Below are 18,288 nucleotides of genomic sequence, written 5' to 3'. Positions count from 1 at the left end.
TGATGAGCTTCTGTTGTTGGCACTCCAATATGTCCCATAAACATCACAAATGGTCCTTTTGTTCGATTAATTCCGTCGATATATATATCCAAAATGTCCATTTATTTGGCACGTTTGATCCAGAAAAACACAGGTTCCAACTTGCTCAAACGTGACGACAAAATATATCAAAGGTTACCGGTAAACTTTGCCAAAAAATGTCAAACTACTTTTGTAATACAACTTTAGGTATTTTTTAACAATAATAATGGATAAAATTGAATACGGGATGACCGGAGGAAAACAATGTGTAGCATGCTTTCTGGTATCCCGCCTCTAACAAACAGGACACGTCGAGTGACTCGACTTCAAGATGGCCGTACTTCTTCATTACACAAAGGAATAACCTCAACCAATTTCTCAGGACTGTTGACATCCAGTGGAAGCCGTAGGAACTGCAAGCGGGTCGCTTAGAAATCTTTTTTCCCAATGAAACTCATTGAAAAGAGAGTGACCTCAAAAAGAAAAAATCTGAATGGTTTGTCCTCGGGGTTTCGCCTGCTAAATAAGTTCTGTTATACTCACAGACATGATTCAAACAGTTTTAGAAGCTTCAGAGTGTTTTCTATCCAAATCTACTAACAATATGCATATCTTATCTTGAGTAGCTGGCAGTTGAATTTGGGTATGCTTTTCATCCAAACATGAAAATGCTGCCCCCTACCCTAGAGAAGTTAACACAGTGTCCAAAGAGGGGCCAGAAGTATACAGAATGGTGTTGTCTGCGTTGCGGTGGATCAGAGAATCACCAGCAGCAAGAGTGACATCATTGATGTAAACAGAGAAAAGAGTCAGCCCGAGAATTGAGGCCTGTGGCACCCCCATAGAGACTGCCAGAGGTCCGGACAACAGGCCCTCCGATTTGACACACTGAACTCAGAGAAGTAGTTTGTGAACCAGGCGAGGCAGTCATTTGAGAAACCAAGGATATTGAGGCAGCTTTCCAATCTTTAGGACGATATGAAAGAGAGATTGAACAGGCTAGTAATAGGGGTTGCAACAATTACAGCAGATCATTTTAGAAAGAGAGGGTCCAGATTGCCTAGGCCAGCTGATTTGTAGGGGTCCAGATTTTGCAGCTCTTTCAGAACATCAGCTATCTGGATTTGGGTGAAGGAGAAGCGGGGGTGCTTGGGCAAGTTGCTGCGGGGGTGCAGAGCTGTTGGCCAAGGTAGGGGTAGCCAGGTGGAAAGCATGGCCAGCCGTAGAAAAATGCTTATTGAAATTCTCTATTATTGTCGATTTATCAGTGGTGACAGTATTTCCTAGCCTCAGTGCAGTGGGCAGTTGGGAGGAGGTGCTCTTATTCTCCATGGACTTTACAGTGTCCCAAAACGTTTTGGAATTTGTGCTACAGAATGCACATTTCTGTGTGAAAAAGCTAGCCTTTGCTTTCCTAAATGACTATGTGTATTGGTTCCTAACTTCCCTGAAAAGTTGCACCACAGGATGTTTTTGTGCTGGTCAAGGGAAATCAAGTCTGGAGTGAACCAAGGCCTATATCTGTTCTTAGTTCTACATTTTTTGAATGGGGCATGCTTATTTAAGATGGTGAGGAAAGCACTTTTAAAGAATAACCAGGCATCCTCTACTGACGGGATGAGGTCAATATCCTTCCAGGATACCAGGGCCAGTTCGATTAGAAAGGCCTGCTCGCTGAAGTGTTTTAGGGAACGCTTGACAGTGATGAGGGGTGGTCGTTTGACCACAGACCCATTACGGATGCAGGCAATGAGGCAGTGATCACTGAGATCCTGGTTGAAGACAGCAGAGGTGTATTTAGAGGGCAAGTTGGTCAGGATGATGTCTATGAGGGTGCCCGTGCTTACGGATTTAGGATTGTACCTGGTAGGTTCCTTGATAATTTGTGTGAGAATTGAGGGCATCTAGCTTAGATTGTAGGATGGCCGGGGTGTTAAGCATATCCCAGTTTAGGTCACCTAACAGTACAAACTCTGAAGATAAATGGGGTCAATTCACATATGGTGTCCAGGGCACAACTGGGGGCTGTGGGGGGTCTATAACAAGCGGCAACAGTGAGAGACTTATTTCTGGAAAGGTGGATTTTTAAAAGTAGAAGCTCGAGCTGTGTGGGCACAGACCTGGATAGTATGACAGAACTCTGCAGGCTATCTCTGCAGTAGATTGCAATTCCACCCCTTTAGCAGTTCTATCTTGACGGAAAATGTTGTAGTTAGGGATGGACATTTTTGGTGGCCTTCCTAAGCTAGGATTCAGACACGGCTAGGACATCAGGGTTGGCGGAGTGTGCTAAAGCAGTGAATAAAACAAACTTAGGAAGGAGGCTTCTGATGTTAACATAAATGAAACCAAGGCTTTTACGGTTACAGAAGTCAACAAATGAGAGTGCCTGAGGAATAGGTGTAGTATTGGGGGCTACAGAGCCTGGGTTAACCTCTACATCACCAGAGGAACAGAGGAGGGGTAGGGTACGGCTAAAGGCTATAAGAACTGGTCGTCTAGTGTCTAGTGCACTGGGAACTGGTGTCTTAATGCAACCGCTGTGTCAGATTTCAAAAAAGCTTTACGGCAAAAGCACAATATTCAATCATCTGAGAACAGCGTTCAGCCACAAAAGGAAGCCATACAGTTACCCACCAAATTGTGGAGTCAACAAAGTTATAAATAGCATTATAAATCTTCACTTATCTTTGCTGATCTTCGTCGGAATGCACTCCCAGGACTCCCACTTCCACAAGAAATGTTTGTATTGTTCGGTAATGTCCATCATTTATGTCCAAATAGCTATTTTTGTTAGCGTGTTTGGTAAACAAATCCAAAGTCAGGAAGCGCATTCACTAAAAGCAGACGAAATGTCAAAAAGTTCCGTAACAGTCAGTAGAAACATGTCAAATTATGTATTGAATCAATCTTTAGGATGTTTTTAACATAAATCTTCAATAAAGTTCCAACCGGAGAATTCCATTGTCTTCAGAAGTGCGATGGAACAGAGCTCCCTCTCATGTGAACGCACATGGTCAGAGCATGGTCAGCTCATGATAGACCTTACTCATTCCCGTCTCCTTCGGCCCCACTTCACAGTAGAAGCATCAGACAAGGTTCTACAGACTGTTGACATCTAGTGGAAACCGTAGGAAGCCATATCCCACTGTGTATTCGATAGGCGATGAGTTGAAAACCTACAAACCTCAGATTTCCCACTTCCTGGTTGGATTTTCTTTTCTCAGGTTTTTGCCTGCCATATGAGTTCTGTTATACTCACAGACATCATTCAAACAGTTTTAGAAACTTCAGAGTGTTTTCTATCCAATACTACTAATAATATGCATATATTAGCAACTGGGACTTAGGAGCAGGCAGTTTACTCTGGGCACCTCTGTGCACCTTTTCATCCAAGCTACTCAATACTGCCCCTGCAGCCACAAGAAGTTAAAGTGGCTAGTGATACATTTATTACATACATTTTTCCATTATTAAAGTGGCTAGAGTTGAGTCAGTATGTTGGCAGCAGCCACTCAATGTTAGTGACATAGGGTGGTGTAGGTGTCCTGGAGGGCAGGTAGTTTGCCCCAGGTGATGTGTTGTGCAGACCTCACTACCCTCTGGATAGCCTTATGGTTGTGGGCAGAGCAGTTGCCGTACCAGCCCGAAAGGATGCTCTCGATTGTGCATCTGTAATAGTTTGTGAGTGTTTTTGGTGACACGGCAAATTTCTTCAGCCTCCTGAGGTTGAAGAGGCGCTGCTCCGCCTTCTTCACCATGCTGTCTGTGGTGGTGGACCAGTTCAGTTTGTCCGTGATGTGTACGCCGAGAAACTTAACTTTCCACCCTCTCTACTACTGTCCCGTCGATGTGGTTAGGGGGGGTGCTCCCTCTGCTGTTTCCTGAAGTCCACGATCATCTCCTTTGTTTTGTTGACATTGAGTGTGAGGTTATTTTCCTGACACCACACTCTGAGGGCCCTCACCTCCTCCCTGTAGGCCGTCTCGTTGTTGTTGGTAATCAAGCCTACCACTGTAGTGTCGTCTGCAAAATTGATGATTGAGTTGGAGGCGTGCATGGCCACGCAGTCATGGGTGAACAGGGAGTACAGGAGAGGGCTGAGAACACACCCATGTGGGGCACCAGTGTTGAGGACCAGCGGGGTGGAGATGTTGTTACCTACCCTCACCACCTGGGGGCGGCCCGTCAGAAAGTCCAGGACCCAGTTGCACAGGGTGGGGTTGAGACCCAGCTCAGTTACCTTAGCTTTCTTGGGAACAGGAACAATGGTGGCTCTCTTGAAGCATGTGGCAACAGCCGACTGGGATAGGGATTGATTGAATATGTCCGTAAACTCACCAGCCAGCGGGTCTGCGCATGCTCTGAGGACGCGGCTAGGGATACAGTCTGGGCCGGCAGCCTTGCGAGGGTTAACACATTTAAATGTTTTACTCGCGTTGGCTGCGGTGAAAGAGAGCCCGCAGGTTCTGGTAACAAGCCGTGTCAGTGGCACTGTATTGTCCTCAAAGCGAGCAAAGAAATTGTTTAGTTTGTCTGGGAGCAAGACAACGGTGTCTGTGACGGGGCTGGTTTTCTTTTTGTAATCCGTGATTGACTGTAGACCCTGCCACATACATCTCGTGTCTGAGCCGTTGAATTGCTACTCTACTTTGTCTCTATACTGGCGCTTAGCTTGTTTGATTGCCTTGCGGAGGGAATAGCTACACTGTTTGCATTCGGTCATGTTTCCGGTCGCCTTGCCATGATTAAAAGCAGTGGTTCGCGCTTTCAGTTTTGCACGAATGCTGCCATCAATCCACGGTTTCTGGTAGGGGAAGGATTTAATAGTCACCGTGGGTACCACATGGGCATCACATGACCTAATAAACTCGCTCACCGAATCAGCGTATACATCAATGTTATTGTCCAATCCCAGACACGGGTATGGTTGGATGTGAGTACAGTGGAAGTAAATCTAGACATTGAGTGACGATGAGAGAGATTGTATCTCCGGAGGTACCAGTTATGCCAGGTGAGGTCTCCGCATGTGTGGGGGGTGGGACAAAAAGAGCTATCTAAGGCATGTTGAGCGGGACTGGGGGCTCTACAGTGAAATAAAACACTAAGTGCTAACCAAGACAGCAGTAGACAAGACAACGGGTAAATGGCGATGAATGGGCAGGATGGGTCAGTTAGGTACGCACATGACCTGAGTTCGAGGCTGGGGCCGACAGAAAAGAAAGAGGTACCGCATTAGTGAACAGTCCAGCAGGTGTAGCCGATTGATCATAGGGTCCAAAGAGCAGCAATAGGTGAGTCAGGGAGCTGTTCGGTAGTTGCTACTACGCTAGGTGAGTGGGAGACAACGGCGTTCAGAAAGCTAGCGGGCCGGGGCTAGCGGATGGGTCTTCGGCGACATTGCAACGATTACGTCGGCGGAGCTCCGTGTCGACAATAAAGGGTCCAGGCCAATTGGCAAAAGAGGTATTGTAGCCCAAGAAGTTATCTGGTATATGGGCCTAGCTCGAGGCTAGCTCAAGGCTAACTGGTGCTTGCTTCAGGACAGAGGTGTTAGCTAACAGTAGCCACTCGATTGCAGCTAGCTAGCTGTGATGATCCGGTGTAATGGTCCAGAGCCTGCGGCAGGAATCCGGTTATGTGGTAGAGAGAAGCAGTCTGATATGCTCTGGGTTGATATCGCGCTGTGCAGACTGGCAGGTATTGTCCGAGCTACAGCTGGCTGGTGTCCGAGCTAAAGGTGAAGACTAGTAGCTAGTTAGCTGGCTATTTCCTGATGGAGGTTCCAGTTATAAGGAATAAAAACAGCAGATCCGTACCACATTGGGTGAGGCGGGTTGCAGGAAAGTATATTTAGTTCGTAGATAGAAAGTGAGATTAAAATATATACGAAAAAAAACGACTATTTACACGGGATAAGACACGGGATAGGACAAAGACAAACACACATCCAACTGCTACGCCATCTTGTGTACTCATGTGTGGGTGTACACATTAAAAATGCTATCTAATTAGGGCGAGGAAACCGAGCTATTGCTGAGTCAACATTTAGTTTTGTGTCTATGTGTAGAATGAATTTGATATGTTCTCTGAGCTTTTGATAAGAGACTTAAGGAAAAATCAAGTCTGAAATTTCAAACCTCAAATACACTACAATTTTACATTTCCTGCATTACAGTTAAGGTCTCTCCTGCAACAGGGTGATCAAATTAAGATCCTACATCTGTATTAGCCTTATCAATGTATAGGTCCGAAAACATACAACACTGTATTGCATCCATTCTGCCATGTTGTAATAGGGAAATATTTTCTTCATAGATTGTATTTAAACCCATATTTGCTGACTATTTGAAATCAAATAGCTGGGCTTGATTGAGCTTGTCTGGTGCAGTGGAACCATTAGAATAGTTGCAAAAGTGTAAACCCCGCCCATCTTGCTCTCCTGGCAGAATAAAGCAAACAATATATGTATTTGAAAGATTTCAAATAATACTTGAGCCCAGGTCTGACAGTCAGGAGCAGCATTGGGCTGCTGAGCTGCAGTTGTCTTTCAAAGGGCCAATGTCAACGCACTAGAATGGGACCACATGAGAGAGAGAGAGCGAGAGAGAGAGAGATCTGGGATTCCCTTTGCATCTCAAAATTATTATTATACAGTCCCCATTGACGTTTGTCCCGCGTGATATTCAAGCTTATGCAGTTGGCCTAACTAAGCATGGATATTGAGCTGCTACCAGACTGTTCTATGTAGCTCTTCTGGTTGCTTTTAAACCCACCACTCAAACTTCATTGGGGTTGTCATGATCCAAGACAAATTCAATATTAAGAACTCAATGGGATTCCTTTTGGAGCTGCCAGCTCTTCTGATAGTATGAGGCTGTTAAATACATGCATAACCCAGATGGGGAATGGTGATACAGTATTGCAGATGAACACTCATTTTGAGAACATGAAATCAGGGGCGATATCACAAGATGTATTTACCGCGAGTCAGTCGCAGCTTTCATTGGCATCCATTGAACCTGCACCACCTGTTTTTAAATGAAATGTATATTTTTTTATATCCTGGAAGGACTACAGAATGTCAAGAAAGACCTGCATAGTGTCCAACAAACACACATGTTTATTTATGAGAGTTTTGTCTATCACCAGAGGCCAAGCCATTCTTTCTCAAAAACACCCACTGTGCAACATTCAATCCAATTGCAGTACCAATCGTAGAAATATATATACATTACTTTCACAGGAGACTGCTGAGGGGAGAACGGCTCATAATATTGACCAGAACGGAGTATGTTTGATGTATTTGATACCATACCACTGATTCCGCTCCAGTTATTACCACGAGCCCGTCCTCCCCAATTAAGGTACCAACACTATACTATTTTATAAGTGAGAGTTGTCATCTTTGAGTATTCCAAGACATACACGTGGGCCAATAAGATGCCTTGGCTCATTCGAGACAAGACGGCACCATCAATTCTACACCATAGAAATGCATGAGAAGAAAATCAAAGCCCAAAATGAGCCCCAATTCCTATTGGATGAACGCCTACCGGTTGCATCCAATCGGACGATAGACAAAGCAGTCATATAGTTATTGCCAAACATTGACAGTCCACATCCAGCTAATCACTTTAGGCATACAAGTACTGCACCAACTGTTGACAGTCTGGCATGAGCTGATGTAGTATTTGGCTTCAAACAAAAAGAGGCAAAATACTCAGCACCTAAAGTGATGGAGAAGTCCCTATCTAATACACCTGTGTGTCACCAAACATGGTATAGGCCATTCTCTTTTGCTGACTCAAGTCTGCATTGTGTAAAAGTGTCGACTAGGCTACTTCGGTAAGATGGGGGTTTCTTTCTGTAATTATGAAATTATTATAACTGCAGCGGCCATAAAGTGTTAAGTGGATAATAAAGTGATTTTATTGATGTGAATTGAGAATACAGACACACTGATGAGTCAATAATGGCTTTTAGTTAAACTTTGAAGATGGAGAAAGTCATCAGACTATTCATTACACTTCTGCTCAAGACTGTGTGCACAGTGCCACCGAATGGAAGTCAAGGAAAATGCATAGATGGAATATATGGGAAATGTAACTACGTGTACTATAGGTGGGTATGAGAATATGCCAGTCTTGGTGGTGGGTATGATTGCTAATTCTTAAAATTGCAAATTTACCACGTGGTAAAAATACCTCAAGTAGTGGTACTGTACAAATGTGTTCAGTATTTTGAACATACTCAGAGGATGAAGGAAAGAACAGACATAAGGCTTAGCATACACATTGGCTTCTCAGAGACTGCAGTGTTCAATGTCATTTCTTTCCCTGTTGAGGTATTATAACAACAATAGCAGTATAATTAGATTCTAAGTGAAATCGGGGCTAAAACCGTCAATATTGAGAATTGGGAAATAAATGTCATACCTACGGAAAGCCGAGACCCTCCTCTTTCCAACTGTCTCAACAGCTAAATGGGAGTAATGAGACAAAATGGTCATGGTATTGTAGGCTCGGTCTGGTCCTACATGTCCACGCTTGGAGCGGGAGTGTAATTTGTACCTTTCTGGGGTGACTAATCTAACAGCTCACATTTGTTGCCTATGTTTTGGACCTAGTGCTTATTTGACTCAGGTATCTGGCTTTATTTGGCAACCTTATTTGAAAGAATTTAGGGTTAGTTTGAGGGGAAAATCCCCTCCGAAACATATATTTTGATATTTACAGTGCCTTAGGAAAGTATTCACACCCTTGACTTCTTCCACATTTTGTTTTGTTGCAGCTTGTTTTTGAAATTGATTTAATTGAGATTTGGTGTCACTGGCCTACACACACTAACCCATAATGTCAAAGTGGAATTATGTTTTATAATTTTTTTATGAAAAGCTGAAATGTCTTGTGTCAGTAAGTATTCCACCACTTTGTAATGGCAAGCCTAAATAGGTTCAGGAGTGAAAATGTACTTAATAAGTCACATAATTTGCATGGACTTAGAAGTTGCAATAAAAGTGTTTAATAAACATGATTTTTGAATGACTACCTCATCTCTGCACCCCACAAATACAATTATCTGTAAGGTGCCCCAGTCAAGCAGTGAATTTCAAATACAGATTCAACCACAAAGACCAGGAAGGTTTTCAAAATGCCTCGCAAAGAAGGTTACCTATTGGTTGTTGGATAAAAATAAATCAGACATTGATTATCCCTTTGAGCATGGTGAAGTTATTAATTACACTTTAGGTGGTCTATCAATGTACCCAGACACTACAAAGATACAGGGGTCCTTCCTAACTCAGATGCCGGAGAGAAAGGAAACTACTCAGGGATTTCACCACGAGGCCAATGGTGACTTTTAAACAGTTACAGAGTTTAATTAATGGCTGTGATAGGAGAAAACCAAGGATGGATCAACAACAGTGTAGTTCACAGAGTGAAAAGAAGGAAGTCTTTAAAGAATACAAATATTCCAAAATATTAATCTTGTTTGTAATAAGGCACTAAAATAATACTGCAAAAAAAGTGGCAAAGCAATTCATTTTTTGTCCTGAATACAAAGTGTTATGTTTTTGGCAAATCCAATTCATCATATTACTTAGTACCACTCTCCATATTTTCAAGCATAGTGGTGGATGCATCATGTCATGGGTATGCTTGTAATCGTTAAGGACTGCAGAGTTTTTCAGGACAAAAAATCAATAGAATGGCACTAAGCATAGTCAAAATCCTACAGGAAAACCTGGTTCAGTCTGCTTTCTACCAGAAACTGGGAGATAAATGTACATTTCAGCATGACAATCACCTAAAACACAATGCCAAGTCTACATCGAAGTTGCTTACCAAGAAAACGGTAATGTTCCTGAGTGGCCAAGTTACAGTTTGGACTTAAATCTACTTGTAAAATATATGGCATGACCTGAAAATGGTTGTTTAGCAATGATCAACAACCACTTTGACAGAGCTTGAAGATTTTTTTTTATTATAATGGGCAAATGTTGCACAATTCAGGTGTGGAAAGCGCTTAAAGACTGACCCAGAAAGACGCACAGCTGTAATTTCTGCCAAAGGTGCTTCTACAAAGTATTGACTCAGGGGTGTGAACACTTACGTAAATGAGATATTTCTAAAAACGTGTTTTCACTTTGTCAATATGGGGTATTGTGTGTAGATGGGTGACATTTAAAAAAAAAAATTAATCAATTTTGAATTCAGGCTGTAACACAACATAATGTAGAATAAGTCAAGGGGTATTAACTACTTTCTGAATTCACTGTACATTTTCAAGATATTGGATTTTCAAGAAGCAAAGTGTCACTAGCCACATTATCATAATAATGCAAAAATTATGACGTGGCAGGTGATATTTTGCTTCTTGAAAGTCCAATATCTTGAAAACTTGACTGCTGACAAACAAAACATTTTGGGTCTGTATCAACAGTGGTCTTATGCAAAATAAATAGTGGATTTACCAATTTAAGAGTTGGGAAAAACAGGACAGCAAGGCATCACTCAATCTTCAACTATGTAGGCCTAGTTGACCTAGGCCAAAGGTTATAAGTGCAGCAGTGGTGCAGCTGATGGGATACCTTACTGACGGTAAGAAAAGTATTTCATTCTGTTTAATGCAGTTTGTCTTTGAGGACAATGAAGCACTGATTTCAAATCTGAACAAAAAACAATGTTAGCCTATTGACTTGTTAAGTCATTGAAATTCATACCTAGCAATGAGTGAGTGTGGAGTGCCACCAAGCGCAACATAGCTTCAGCGTGTAAATCAGCTAGAAAGATGTGTCGGCATCGAGTGATTGTCTCTGGTCCCCTCCCAGTTAGGGGGAGTGATGACCTCTACAGCAGAGTCTCACAACTCAATCCCTGGTTGAAAACTGTTTTCTGCCCCTCCCAAAAGATAGAATTTGTAGATAATTGGCCCTCTTTCTGGGACTCGACCACAAACAGAACTAAGCCTGGCCTGCTGAGGAGTGATGGACTCCATCCTAGCTGGAGGGGGGCTCTCATATTATCTACGAACAAAGACAGGGCTCCAACTCCCCTAGCTCTACAATGAGATAGGGCGCAGGCCAGGCAGCAGGCTGTTAGCCACTATAAACATACGTAGTGCGTTATGTCACATTTGGCATTTCACCCTTTGGTTGGAATGGCTATGTCATTCTTTACACACCATTTATAGAGTATGACACATGATTATAGATGATTTGTGAAGCATTTATGTAGTGCTTATGAAGCCTTATGTATGCTATATAAAACCTTTATAAGTTGTACTTCGTTTAAAGTGGGACCCAAAAATACAACACAATATTAGGAAAAGGTTCCTAATGTTTGGCATACTCAGTGTAAAGTGGACAATACCATGTGGGAAGATGACACACTTCTTTTGAGTGTAAAAGGAAGAAAAGCGTCCCAACATTGTAGGAGGAGATCCTCCCTCAACTTAAAATCCTTAGTGTATTATAATACAGATATAGACATTCGTCTTGTCCTATATCTATGTGTCAATATCTTATCACATGCAGCACACCTGGATATAACGACAGATGTGTCTATTTAATTTCTCTCCAACTTCCATGGAGCCTTAGTTCAGTAGCCTGTATGATAGAGGCAGTCTTTTACTCAGCTATGTGCCAATATCGTATGACACATACCGCGCCTGGATATAACCACAGTTGTGTGCTGTTCCTATTCTGTGTATAAGTCTAAAATTAACTCCCGTTCTTCCAAAGCCTTTATGACAGAGGCATGAGGTTTTGAGAAGAAGATGATGATTCACCTCCCAGTCGGTGATCTTTCTGTCAGACAGCCTCCTGCTAGATTTTTTTCGGATGGGTAATAACACGATAATTACAACATGACCTAACAGCTCTTCTTCTAACAAATCTCCCTCCCTCCTTCATTCACTCATTCCCTCTATCCTCGTCTCTTCTCTTCCCACATCTCCCTCTCCCTCCCTACTCCCTTTACTTATACCCCCTCTATCCTGCTCTCTTCTCCACTCATCCCTCTATCCTTGCAGGGGTAAATGTAGCCCCGTCAGAAGAAGCATATGCAGAAAGCAGAAGAATCTGCAATTGCTGCAGATGTAAGATGCCTCTGAACCCATGCACGGGATCTCAGTGTGAGCTCTAGTCGCTGTGCCCATCAGTGACGTCACTCTCGGTGCTACGATGCGGTACACACTAACCCGGCGCCCAGCAGTGGGTGTCGACCCGTTTCCTCTCTGGTTCTGTTTTGATGTTGTTTTGTTGTTCCGTATCAACCTTCATACAACAATAAGCTACTGATATTGTACCACAGACGTGTGCCTGCATGGAACATACAGTACAGTGATCTATAAAGAACTTGTACCATAATACATATAAATACATGCTCAATGTATAGACCTAACCTTTCTATGGAGGTGAACGGCCACTGTTTTGATAAGCTATACCGAACGCTTTACTATGGTCTGTTCTCTCAGTATGTTGCAGATCTACTCAGTGTAAGGTACTTTAACCTGACAGAGCCACACCTCCCCCTGTTGAGGGAAAAGCGTACTGCTGCAGACAGTTTCCACAAGCATAATCACTGTTACTGTTAACTTTAAAACACCTCATAACTAGGGCCAGGAGATTTTCCTGATCATGTGACAGGGATGTGAACAGGAAAAACTCCAGGCCCTACACCATCAAACTGAAACATGACCCTTTTCATATCGTCAGAGTATTGGATAAATAATGGTACTCCAATGACTGTTGCTCAACAAATACACACAATAAACTCTCTATGATGTTCTACGAAAGGGTCTTGAAGTCCAAGCAAAGTACTGTACCCATTACCAGGGGTTCTTAAACTTTTTAGCTCGTGACCCAAAAGAGAAATTGACCGTTCTCCCAGGACCCAAATCGTCATCCAATGACCCAAATTAAGAAGAAACAGTGGGTAATTATAGACGTATTCTCATAACTCGCGGCCCACCTCTCACATGCCCAGGGCGCAGTTTGGGTCCCGACCCATAGTTTAAGAAACCCTACATTAGACAAATGTTTTGCCAACATGTTGCACTTCTGATCATTTACGCTCTGTTTCATTTCCGGCTGTCTAATGGAAGAATTCTCTGGGCTGGTATAGTTCACAGAAATTGCATTTTAGTCCCATGAATGATGAAAACGTTTAGTTTGACTAAAAGCTTACGATAGCTCCTGGTTTCTGCACTCACAAGCGCCAAAGGAAAGGAAAAATGTCATGCATTTAATTGGCAATCATCAAGAGATATGGCTCTCAGGGATATTATCAGATCATATGACTGTCTGTGCGCCAATTAGTTTGATTCAGGTTTTATGAGAATTTCATTTTTCCTCAATTAATTATGAATCCATTTTAATCTCTTCGATTTCCTTTCAATTGAATCACAGAAAAGATGAACAGGAAGTTAAAAATAAGCTTTTTGGGAAGAATTGTGTTGATTATCAGCTGGATCATCTTTTTCAATTCAGAATACATGCTTTATTATCTATTCATTACCAATTAATAAGACATTTTTCGAAAACAAAACCAGATTTGACTCCATTATTCAACTTAAAGGAAGGCTTCTACTCTACAGCATTCATAACACAATGCAAATGAGTTTTAAACAGAGCTATCACAGAAACAGAGATAAGCGAGGAATATGAGGCACCCAGGTGGATTCTAATGAAAACCTGTCAGTCTCACTGCATCTTGGCTTCATATTTGTTTGAGTTGCTAGTAACATTTAAATACCAAAAGCAAACAGTCGCACAATAAACTGCTTCATATTGACTACTGCCTTTATTTCTCTGAATGTTGTCTGTCTTTTATTTTTACCGTTGTACTTATCGTAAAAGTGTCTGAAGCTATTATGAGTTCACCAATCATTATGCAAGAAAGTGAGTGTGTGTGTTGTGTGTGTGTGTGTGTGTGTGTGTGTGTGTGTGTGTGTGTGTGTGTGTGTGTGTGTGTGTGTGTGTGTGTGTGTGTGTGTGTGTGTGTGTGTGTGTGTGTGTGTGTGTATTCAGTATTCAGTATTCAGCACCATAACTAAAGAGTCCAACCTCATTGAACTCAGTTTTAACTACCTGGCTGTAAGCTTCCCTTCCAAGGAGAGAACATTAACGTGTAAGACCATTAAACTCCCGGGTACTGTATGTTAATGATCTTAGGAAGGCGGTGAGGAGTGTGTGTGTGTGTGAGTGTTTGAGTGTGTATGAGTGTGTACGACCATGTGTGTGGGAGGGTGTGCATGTATGCATGTGTGTGTGCCTGTTTACGTGCAGCTGGCCTACTGTGTGTCTGTGTGTGCGTGTGTGCGTGTGTGTCTGTGTGTTTGAGTGTGTATGAGTGTGTATGTGCACGGCCATGTGTATGGGAGGGTGTACACATATGCATGCCCGTGTGCCTGTTTACGTACAGCTGGCCTACTGTGTGTGTGTGTGTGTGTGTGTGTGTGTGTGTGTGTGTGTGTGTGTGTGTGTGTGTGTGTGTGTGTGTGTGGGTGTGTGTTTGGGTGCGTGTGTGTGTGTGTGTCTGTTGTATTGTCAAATCCTTGTCGAGCCTCCTGTAGGGACATCATCGTCAAATCACATTAATTGTAAGCTCAATGGATAAACACACCATCTGTAGTCAAAACAAAAGGCCTATTGTAGCAGCCTGGTCTTCATTCAAAATATTGCATACACAGAACGCCCCTAGAATGAATTGAAGGAGTAATCAGTAGAACAAAAAAATGAATTCTTTGTATGTGTTGGTGTGTTTGTGTGTGTGTTGTCTTTCTGCAAACGTTTCCCTTTCATATACAACCCTTCTCCCAAGAAAATTGCCGTTGTGTTTCATATGTGTGTGTGTGTTTGTTTGGAATGCATGTGTTTGTGTGTATGTATGTGTGCATGCTTCTGTCTGCACACTTCTTACCAGTCCCTCTCCACTCTGCTGCTTTAGAAGGTTACCAGCAAAGGCATTTCTCCCTCTAACTCTCTGCTCTGAAGCCTCTCTGCAGACGTGTCCCCTCAGGGAACCCTCTTTACTGAAATAATGCATTTCCAATGACAATTAATATTAGAGCATGCAAATCACTGAGGAGAGGACCAAAGTGACATTCCCTCACCAGTGTCCTCACTCGCCCTCCCTCCTCCTCCCTACTTCCTTCCTTCCTTCCTCGAGGGACTGCCAGCTCCCTCTCTAAAGTACACGACACAGGCTCCATCATGTGGAGTTAATAGAGAGAGGATGGCTGGTTTGTTACTGCTACACTGCACGCTGGCGCCCCTGTATTAGAGGTCCCGTTTCTAACCTCAGTGGTTCACTGTGTCATATACTTCTACAGTTCCTGGGTGGTGTGTGTTTGCTAGACTTTGAGGTGTTGGCTCAAAGTGAAGAGAAGACATGTCCTGCTATTGCTTTTTATCAGACGCATCTTTGGGTGTAAATGTTGTTACAGGATGAATAAGCCTTCCGAGAAGTCTACTGATGTGGAACGACCACTACCAGTAATACAGGTTGTTGTCTGTAAAGTAATTCATTTTACTGCAGTGTGCTAAATCAGAGTCACACAGGGTGTTTCTTGGTAGTCCTAAACAAATCAACTTTGAAACAAAAGTATACGCCTCACATGGGCTTAAAACAAAGAAGAAACCTGTACCATGTCAGAAGCATACCACTCTGCATCCTCCTGCTGGCTTGCCTCTGAAGTTAAGCAGGGTTGGTCCTGCTTGGTCCCTTGATTGGAGACCAGACACTGCTGAAAGTGGTGTTGGAGGGCCAGTAGGAGGCACTCTTTCCGCTGATTTAATAAAATATCTCAGGGCAGTGACTGGGGACATTGCCCTGTGTAGGGTGCTGTTGTGTCTCTGACTGATTAAATGAGATGACAGGCTATTTTATCAAGTTGATTACCTAACGTTTAATTGATTACGTGATTGAATTAAACCATGCAACAATTAACTCATTAATAACATGCGGCACCACGGAAGAGTGTTTATAGAGCTGCTGTCTTCCGAATAAACTCTCTTAAAGATCTGAAGACCTTTTGTATCAATAGTAGTCAATTATTAATCGTCACCTCATTCAGTCTCATTCTGATTGTCGTAAAGTACTTGGTTATCTGCACGAACCCTGGCTAACAAGTTGAATCAGCAATACACAAATTGGCTTAATTATTTATTTACTAATCACACAGAATGACATGTATATACACAGGATAGATCATACATCGATTACTAATCATGTCATGAAATCATGAACTAACCCAATATGACGGCTGGTTACACAAAGGAAGGGGGTTGGGTTTGAAGGAAAGAGAGGGAAGACTGAGGGACAAAGGAATTGGGTCTCTATTGGACCTTGAGAAGCTATGCTTCTGTAAATGCAGAATCGTATGCATTCTAATAACCACTCATTCGGAAAAGGAAAATGCAAGATATATATTTACTCTGAGCTGTGCTTCGATAGAAGGGTCGAAGATGAAATACTGGTTTGCCCAGCAGAGATCGCCATTGTCCTTTGAAGAATCTTTCTGGTCGTAGCGTTGTAGAGCGAATACGTTGAAGTACCCTGCCGTTCTTAGGAGATTGTCTGTCCTTTCCTAGGCCACATATGTTTACAGCTGCAGCTGATAACTCGACATCTAGGATGTATCACTTCTTCTTTCGTGAATAATAGTTCAAAGTTCATACCGAGATTCCATAATCAGCTCGTGCTGTATTCTGGCTGGTCTAGTCGAAATTCACCATTCCAGCTTGGTGATCGTCACCTCCATGTTGAAATTCGCCCTTTTTAACGTTCGGACAGCAGTCTTCACATTTCTGGAACTAAATGTTAATGATCGTTACAGGGGCTTTTGTACTGGGTAGGAGAAGGGGTGTGTTTCATCCTTCTAACCAATGTCTGTGCTCCCATGGGTGGGGTTACTGATTGAGCATAAGTTTACTTATGAAACAATTCTCTCATTTAGAAGCTAAAATCACATTTTATCTTCTCACAAATAGTTTCATGTTTAATCACATAAGTTTTGCAACATTTTGATGTAAATCTGATAACTAGAATGTGTAGACTTTCAAAGATATAATTATGTCGTCCTATCATCAGTAACAATCTACCAAAACAATGACTGATCTGACATCATATTCTTGAAGTACCAATGGACCCTTCCATTACAGAAATATGGTCTCATTGTTCAACTTTCTGATGTTACCATCCTGTAGAGTCTTTCTCTGTGGCAACAAAGGGCTTTCCAAAAGTCCATTCTGTAGAGTGGAGAGAGAGAGTTTTGGTATTTATGGGGGGGTCATAAACTGGTGGGGGGGAGTGAGAAGGGGGGGGGGTATGACCCTCACCCAACAGGACAGTCATGAAAGTGCTGTCTTTTGGATGGGACTTTAAAAGGATATTCTGACTCTCTGTGGTCACTAAAGATCACATGGCACTGTGCCCTGGCTAAATTCCCAATCTGACCATCGTGGCCACCTAATCATTCCCAGCTTCCAATTGTCTCATTGATCCCCTGTAACTATTCCCCAGGTCGTTGCTGTAAATTAGAATATGTTCTCGGTCCACTTAACTGGTAAAATAAAATAAAAATTGTTTGCATCCCAATATTACACTTTATATAAATCACTGAAGACTGAAATATAACAAAACTGTTTGACATAGAAACACCAGAATTTTGGCGGGTTTTATGAAATTCTGAAAAACATGAATAACATTCCATCCATGGGACCACTAGGTAATTTGACTGCAGGAAAGGGCTACTTCTCGAGTTGCCTTCAGAGGAATATCAAATCAAATCAAATTTTATTAGTCACATGCGCCGAATACAACAGGTGTAGACCTTACAGTGAAATGCTTACTTTACGAGCCCCTAACCAACAATGCACTTTAAAAAAATAAGGATAAGAATAAGAAATAAAAGTAACAAGTAATTAAAGAGCAGCAGTAAAACAACAATAGCAAGACTATATTCAGGGGGGTACCGATACAGAGTCAATGTGCAGGGGCACCGGTAAGTTGAGGTAATATATGCATGTAGGTAGAGTTATTAAAGTGACTATGCATAGATGATAACAACAGAGAGTAGCAGCGGTGTAAAAGTGTGGGGGGAATGCAAACAGTCTGGGTAGCCATTTTATTAGGTGTTCAGGGGTCTTATGGCTTTGGGGTAGAAGCTGCTTAGAAGCCTCTAGGACCTAGACTTGGCGCTCCAGTACCGCTAGCCGTGTGGTAGCAGAGAGAACAGTCTATGACTAGGGTTGCTGGA

The sequence above is a fragment of the Salvelinus alpinus genome, chromosome 2 (assembly GCF_045679555.1).
Source record: "Salvelinus alpinus chromosome 2, SLU_Salpinus.1, whole genome shotgun sequence".
Taxonomy (NCBI): Eukaryota; Metazoa; Chordata; class Actinopteri; order Salmoniformes; family Salmonidae; genus Salvelinus; species Salvelinus alpinus.
Note: the sequence above shows the minus strand (reverse complement) of the source record.